Source organism: Lycorma delicatula, chromosome 9 (assembly GCF_047948215.1).
Source record: "Lycorma delicatula isolate Av1 chromosome 9, ASM4794821v1, whole genome shotgun sequence".
Classification (NCBI taxonomy): Eukaryota; Metazoa; Arthropoda; class Insecta; order Hemiptera; family Fulgoridae; genus Lycorma; species Lycorma delicatula.
Window position 1 is genome coordinate 56,732,688 of NC_134463.1, and position 8,501 is coordinate 56,741,188.

The following is an 8,501-nucleotide window of genomic DNA, read 5'->3' on the forward strand; positions in this document are numbered from 1 at the left end:
ACCTAGTAAGTGTGTATTGTCTGTATGTGCACCAGAAAACATTGATGCTATGAAAGCTGAAGTACAGTCAATTTGTATTTTTATTTGAAAATCCTTACCTACGAATTGATGTTTTTTCCATATGTTAGGAGTGATGAGGGAAGCTTAACTCCAGATTTTTAACATCACCCCCTCCCATAGATTTTTGAAAAACTCAAAAAGTTTTTGAAATGCGATTTTCTCTGAATCTATGCATTCTAGAGAAAAATTTTTCAAACAAAAAAATGTAGAGGACATTCTCCTCTACAATTAATGTCTGAAGTTATGCCGTATAATTTGAAAAAATTGAAATACTAGGTGGCACTGGTTTTTTCACTGGAAAAAATTGTTTTTTGTCTGTATTGCATTTGGAAAAGTTGTTAATCTCAAAAAAACAGACAATTTTTATTTAAACAATTTTCTTGTATGACTTACCGTTTTGGAGCTGTAGCTTGTGAAAATGTTGTGAATTGGGCACATGTTTGAAACCGGTCTAGTCGTTTACAACGTTTTTTACAACTTCAGCGCAACCTAGTATTTCAATTTCAAATTATACGGCATAACTTCTAAGACATTAATTGTAGAGGAGAATGTCCTCTACATTTTTTGTTTGAACATTTTTTCTCTAAAATGCATAGATTCAGAGAAAATCGCATTTCAAAAATCTATGGGAGGGGGATGTTAAAAATCTGGAGTTAAGCTTCCCTCATCACCCCTAACGCATGGACAAAAGATCAATCAGTAGGTAAGGATTTTCAAATACAGCCTATTTTGATGACAAATTGCCTGTACTATAATGGTAAGGAGTCCTTGTCATTGGAGCTCAGACTTCGGAGCAGGCAAAGACACTCCATAACCTGAAATTTCATCCTTACAAAATTTGAGTTTTTCAAGAACTGAAATTTAATGTTTGTGTATTTCATCTGCAATTTTCAGAAAAACTGTTGTCCAAAATCAATGAGAATGCTAACTTTATTGAAAATCTTTGGATGTCAGTATGAATCCCATTTTCCCGTAAGTGGATACATGAATAAGCAGAAATTCCATTACTGGGTACAAACAAACTCTGCTCAACTTCACCAGCATCCGTTACATAGTGTTAAATTTACTGTATAGTGTGAAGTGATAGGCCCTTATTTCTTTGAAGGTGAAGGGGACTCTGCGATGTCGCAACGTTAATGCCAATATGCTGGACATTTTTTACTCCTAGGCTCCATTCTCTTCCAAATCTTGATCTTCAGCAAACCTGGTTTCAATAGGATGGAGCCAGCTCACATACTGCCGAACAGTCTATGGCAGCAGAGAGACATTTGTTTGGGGATCACATAATTTCAAGGACTGCTAACATCGCTTGGTCTATAACTTCTACAACTTTCTTTCAGTCTTCAACTTCTCTTTATGGGAACATCTGAAGAGCATTGTGTGTCTGACTAGGGCAAGGAGCTCAAAACACAAATTGAAGAGGAAATTGCCAACATCCCAGAGAACACATAGCACTGTACTATGCACAATTTTCAGAATTGACTTACTGAATATGTACGCAAAAATGGACTGCACTTAAGTGAAGTAATTTTTAAGAAGTAATGTACATTGAAATTTTCACTCTTATAGAACATATTTTCAATATAAAATATAGTTCAGTAACTTCATTTTTTTTCTATTTTAAAAGTTTCCCGTTTCTCTGCACCACTCTGTATTACTAGATAATTTTTTTTCTTCCGAAAAGCTGACTTTAATGGCTTCTTTTAGGCCATTAGAATGCAAGGTGTAACTTACAAATTTTTCTATTTAAATAGCTTCATATATTCAGTTTATTTACATGTTAGGTACAAAATAAGGTGTATTGATTATGTTTTTCACAATTTTAAGTTTTTAATGGAATAAAAAATTCATTACAATAAATTTGATAACCCTTGTATATTTCTATGCTTAACACAATTTTTATCTTATTACTAGGATCATGAAAAAAAATTTCATGATCAAATGCAATATCTTAAACATATTTATTTTACTGTTATAATCTGTTCATCTAAAATATATAAAGATGCTGGATTCAAATCATGTAATAGATTGAAATTCATTAACTTGACCAATTTTTAAATCTTAATAGAATAAATGAATACATTATTCAGAAAAAAACATAGTTATACATAAGGTGTCATGGCTGTGCTATTCCTCAGATAACAAAAAGGTGCTGTTACATCATTCGCATAGACGATTGATTATAGAAAAAAAAACTAATGAATAAAGAATAAAAATAGTTATAACCTGTACTGATGGATAGAATGAATGAATTATTTAGAAGGCAGTTTAATGATAAATGAAATGCTGATGCTATAGCAGAGTTTATCACCTCATCCAAAATGTCCTGAGTTTGAATCCTGGTCAAAGCATGACCTTTCATTCATTACAATATCTTCATTCTATATTCCCACATATAAAGTTAAAGCTTGTGAGAAAATAATCATTTACAAAAAAATTACTCTGCAAAAATAAAGTAATATACTTGAACTGACCATAAAGCTGTGGGAACTATGATGCCAGCTTCTTGTGACGATTACATTACTATTTCTGTTATTACAATATAAAATATTTGTAATAAATTATTAACATTTAATAACAATTTACATATTCATAAATGATGACTCAGTATACAAAAATTGTAGGATTTATAATAATTAAACATATGTATTAATTATAAAAGAAATAATTTTATCTATCCTACAATAATTTTTATTACATTTATCATTTTAACAGACTATACTACCCATACAAAGCCATTTAAAACAAAAGAATACAGAATTCTGAATTAAATAAGTGAATTTTTTTGGTTATTTGTTCAGGAGCGCCACTAACAGAAGCAAAACTGAAGCTCTAGTAGCATCGTACAGTAGGTCGGTCAAATCATTTTTTTTTTAAATCATAATTTTTTTAAATATGCACACGTTTTTTTAGTATTCCTTCATACCAGTACACAACCACTCGCACTATAAATGTAATTATAACATAATTTAGATTTCCAAAATTTACTGCAAATAATCTAAATCAAAATCTACCTGAAATATGTTTCAATAGTAGCCTTTAAGAGGAGTTTGTATAAATTTATTTGTACCAGATTTATTAATTCATTACTTATTATTTATCTTATTGAAATGGTTAGGGTAGTAATTAGAATTTTTAAAAAAATTTATGTAATCAAAAGTAGTTCAGGAACACATTAATTTGAAATTTATTCATATTTTTAATTACATAAAAATTACAGATTTAATGTAGAGGTTGGTTTGATACTCATTTGTTTCACCAATAACGTGCTCATTTGATGAAAATTTCTTTCCATCAAACCACTTCTTTAGGTTTGGAAACAAAAAAAGGTTTAAATCTGTAGAATAGGGTGGAAGAGAAAGTAATTCACAATTTAGCTAATATAGCTCGTGAAGTCACAGATGATTGAGCTGGTGCGTTGAGGTGAAAGAGCACTTTTTTCTTACTAAATGAGGTCCTTTTCCTTCAGTACCACATTAAATCTCTGTAATATTTAGGCATAAGTCTCCCATGATTGTTTTTCTCTTCTTTAGGCAATTATCAATGTTATACCATCTCCAACCAGAAGACTGTGGCCATACCTTACCTGAACTGAAGGAACCACCATCTTTGCTTTTTTTGTAGTGGGTTAGTTTCACCCAGTCCATATTTTTTATTATCTTTGTTTCCGGTGTATATTAATGAATTCATATCTCATCGACATTAATATAACGCTGCAAATACTTGTTTGGATTGTGCTGATAAATGGGTTATACATTGTTATGAAGTTGTCATATGGCACTGCTTTTGATCAGGTGTCAGTAATTATGGCACCCATCTTGCTGATAGCTTTCGCATACCCAACCATTCATGTAAAATATCATCATACATGTTTACTTGAAATGTTTATAACCTCACATACCTATGTTCAGCGATCTTCCAGTGCAATATGGATTTTATTGATAATTTCTTGAGTAGTCACTTCTTTTGAACATCCCAAATGCTCAGCGTCACTTGTACTCATATGACCATAGTGAAATTCAGTAAACCACTTTTGAACCATTTCATGCAAAGGAGTAAACTCTCCATAATACTTCTGAAGCTTTTTTTGCTTCCTTTATGATTTTTCCTCGCAAATAGTAGTGTTTTATGAGTACATAGAATTCATGTTTTCTTGACACCAACTTTTAAGTGCTGCCAATTATCTACTAATTATCAGAAGACTTGAAACTTTGTATACAATCCAAGGTAAGATAAGACTTATAAACGAGTGAGAGAAAGTAACAATTGGAAGCGACACCTTCTGAGAAGTCACTAACCTATCAAATGCCCTCTTATAATTGTCTAATGGTCAAAACATCAGAAAAAGACTTATTAGAATACAGTTGCAGTTACCAAAAGGCTCATTTTAAAGATGTTTTTGAAGTATAAGCAACTTATCTAAATTAGAGTTAAGAAGGGCTCTCCAGAAGAGGCTCACTTGAAACAATCAGATTGAAATTATGTTAATGCCATTGAATAACTGACTTTTACAGATTGAAAGTTGTTGACCACTTGAATTAGAGAAAGATAAGTACTTTTTTAAATTAATGTTATTCAACCCATTATTTACTTTTGAAATCTATAGTTTTGTGAATCATAAAACTTTTTATTTTGTAAAAGATGTTATTGGGCACATTTGCACCAAATTTCATTAAAATATCTCAGTTCATTCATAAGATATACATTTAAAAAAAGAATGATGGGCAAAGAGAAAATAAAGCAAGCAAAATAAGGCATTTGCCCACGTGAATGTTTTTGTTCATCTTGATATCCTGAAACAGTCCCTTAGGTTTGTCCAGCAACTCCCGGGACACTGTATATTTTAACTGCATGTATTTAAGAATATCTTATATTACACATTGATGTCAGAATATGCTCAGGGGTATACTGGAGTAGCCAATCTTCAACTAATGGGGATGAATGGAATTTTTCAGTGTTGCTTTAAGAATAATTTCTAGTAAAATGTTTTTGTACAAATATAAGAGATTTTTTAGTTTTTGCTATGTTTGTCTACATCCTACTCAGTAAAATCCAAAACATCTTATTCAGTTATTCTAATCACTCAAAAGTATAGGTTAAAAATACATTTTTATCCAACATGTGCAGATGGCATTTACAATTCTGATAGGTTTATCTGTATTACTGAATAAATTACACACAATCAAAATGTGCATAACTGCAGACTTGACTGAGTTGGTAACCAGTTCACTAATAAAATCATCACAAATTGTAGTATGAATTAAGAGTACTGGTATTTGAAGACATAACAAAAATTATGTTTTTAAAGAAAGAATCTAATCTAAAGCAGCTTTTTTTATTAGATCTGTGTATAGTTAGAATAATACAATTAAAGATATGCATTTTTTTTATCCACTACGTACAATTTTAAAATCTAACTGGAAATTTTCAGTATCAAGTCTGCATCTTAGAAATAAATCACTCCTACTGAATCTTCCTAATATTTTGAGCCCTGTATGATCCAATGAAAAACACAAAAATTCACTATTAATGCTGGTATCAGATTGAGAAATGCTATTAGAAACTAAATTGTTAACCTTAAAGTCTGAATGTAAATCCCTAAAACTGGAAACATATTATTATTAGAACACACATGAACAGGATAAGAAGTGTTTTCTACAATTAAGGTGAATCCAAAAATTTAATTTGAATTCTTCAGTCCTATTTGTTTTCGTACCTACTTTTGTCAGGTTAAGTAATGATTATAGTTACCTACAATCATTAAGTTATGTGCAACACTGATTGGTGCAGGATCCTGTAAATGTCTCGTGTAATGAAATCTGTATTAGAGTGTAGGTGGCACTAAGCAGATTAGAGTGCATCCACTTCTTTGAAAGAATGGAATTACAAACCTGGTGTGATAATTTGACAGGACAGAAGATTCATATCTGAGGGCGAGACAAAAATTATCTCACTTTCGCCATAACACACCAATTGTCTTATTGCGTTCTGCATGCTTAGAATTATATGATTGTAGTCACATGTGCAAAATTTGACCCTGATTGCATCATTTTCCTTCTGGCTATTACAGTAATGGTTCTGGTGAATAGGTGAATTACCTTTGATGACAGCATCAGTCATGATTCTGCCCGTCAAATCATCCACAACAAACTCAGCTTCCATAAAGTCTATTGTCAAAGAAAATGATGTTGCATGACACAGCTCACTACACCATTCAAATCATCACAAGTTGAATTTTGAGGTACTGGAACAGTCCAGATCTTGCTCCTTCCAACTCATCTGTTTGGGCCGTTCAAGGATGCTTTGCAGAGTCGTTGATTTTCTGCAGACTTAGACTTGTAGGAAGCAGTGCAAAAGTGGTTTTGCAACCAACCAAAAATCTTCTTAGTAGGATTATGCATACTTGTGGACCGCTGGACCAAGTGCATTGGCAAGGGAGGTGATTATATAGAAAAATGATATATGTACATGTTGAATCCATATCTTTGTGTAAATTGTAAAACGAAAAGTGTAGATAATTTTTTACTTCCCTTGTGTTTTGTTAATTGTGAAAGACTGCCTGTATAAATCAGTGAACTTAATCTATAACTTCTTATTTTTGTTTTCTTATGTAGGCCATGATAAGTATAATCCCTCTGACTCAATTCACTATTTCTATTTAAGTATGTTGTAACCACTGAAAGCAAGTTACTATACTTGCTGTTTTACAAAGTAATTCAGTATGAAAATATGCCCATTCGCTATAAATATGCTAATTCAAGATAGGATTTAAAAGCTGAAACATTTGTAGACTTAAGAATTTTTAAATAATGGTAGTCCATTATTTATTATCAGTTGGTGTGTGTTAAACCAGTCAGTTTGATTTGTACAACCAGTCAGTTGGATTTGTACCTCCACAAACGACAGAATCATCATTAAAACCTTTGGTCAATAACTAGAGACAAAATTAACAGGTCTCAAATAGGGAGACCAAATGTGGAAACCATCACACCAGGCATATTTTGAAGAATTTTCTAATGTCTAAAATGAATTTCTGCCAAAAATAAAAATGTTGGGCTTTGATGTTAAGACTTCATCGTAGGATTTAATGAAAGTCATCACCTGAAAATCTTTCTTTTTCTGTTAAGCCCCCAGAACCACTGTAAGGTACTTCAGAGGATTATATGTATGAATGTAATGTCTTGTACAGTTTTTGGTCAACCATTGCTGAGATGTGCTGCAAATTGATAAGGTTTGTTGGTTATTAACAAAGATAACTTTTGATATGATACATAAGGCCTGTATAAATGTATTGAGTAATTCAGTATTTCTTGTTGAAGTATGAAATTTCTCAGGTGTGCTAAGTTTATTCATCAGACTCCTTATGATTTCTGGTTGTTTCCCTCAAAATGAAGATGTCACTGAAAGAGTGCTGATTTGACTGATAGGACAAAATGATGATTGTGACAAGTCAGGTGGTAGCCATTCCAAAAGAGGCCTGTGAAAAATTTTTCCAGCACTGGAATGATATCTCCTTTAAGTAGACTTGGACTTGGGTTGTGTGTAGAAGACTAGAATTGGTGAACTAATTTTTTTGTGGCTGAATATGTTTTGAACAACCTTGTGAATACTCAGCATCCACATAAAATGGAACATTTACAAACAAATGATGCAACAATGATTCAATAAAAAAGTAGTCATCCAGCATTTCAGTAGTCACTACCCACATATTCTGATAACAAAGCTTTAGTTAAATGATTCATCATTATGTTAAAAATGGAAATCTGGATTAATTTACAGAAGATGGCAAGAACATAAATAGAAAGGGCATTTTCTCTGCAAACAGCTTACAGCTTGTACCAAAAGTCTGATAAAACAGATAGAGAAATATTTAAAAAAATGATATTGACTGGAAAATAAATTATAAATGTTTTAATAGTAACAAAGTATAAGAGATCTGTTTATTTACATTCTGTATATCATAAATAAATTTGATTGAAATGCATATCATCTAATTTTCCTTAATAACCATTCAAATTATTGCATGATAAAATTAGACAAGTAACATTATAAACCATACCTGTGTATGTACATTATGATGATCCAGTCAAAATTAATAATGCAATTAGAAAAAAGGGGATGGATGAATATTAAAGTAAATATACAGTTGAAGAATGAAATAGTTTATTTTGAGTGTAACCAGCTACCAAAGATTATAGTATACTGTTGTACTATACTGTACATGTATACTGGTTCCTAATTTTTGTGTAAAGTAGTGATTTAAGAGTTAATATCAAACAAATTAATTCAGTAAATAAGTCAGATGAAAACTAATCGAATGAGATTTAGATTGCATTTTAAAATGCAAACCATTATATCATGGAAAAGATAAAGAAATTATTGGTAAACAGCAGATTTTTAAAAAATTACCTTGGACTTAAAAAAATTTTATACAGATATAT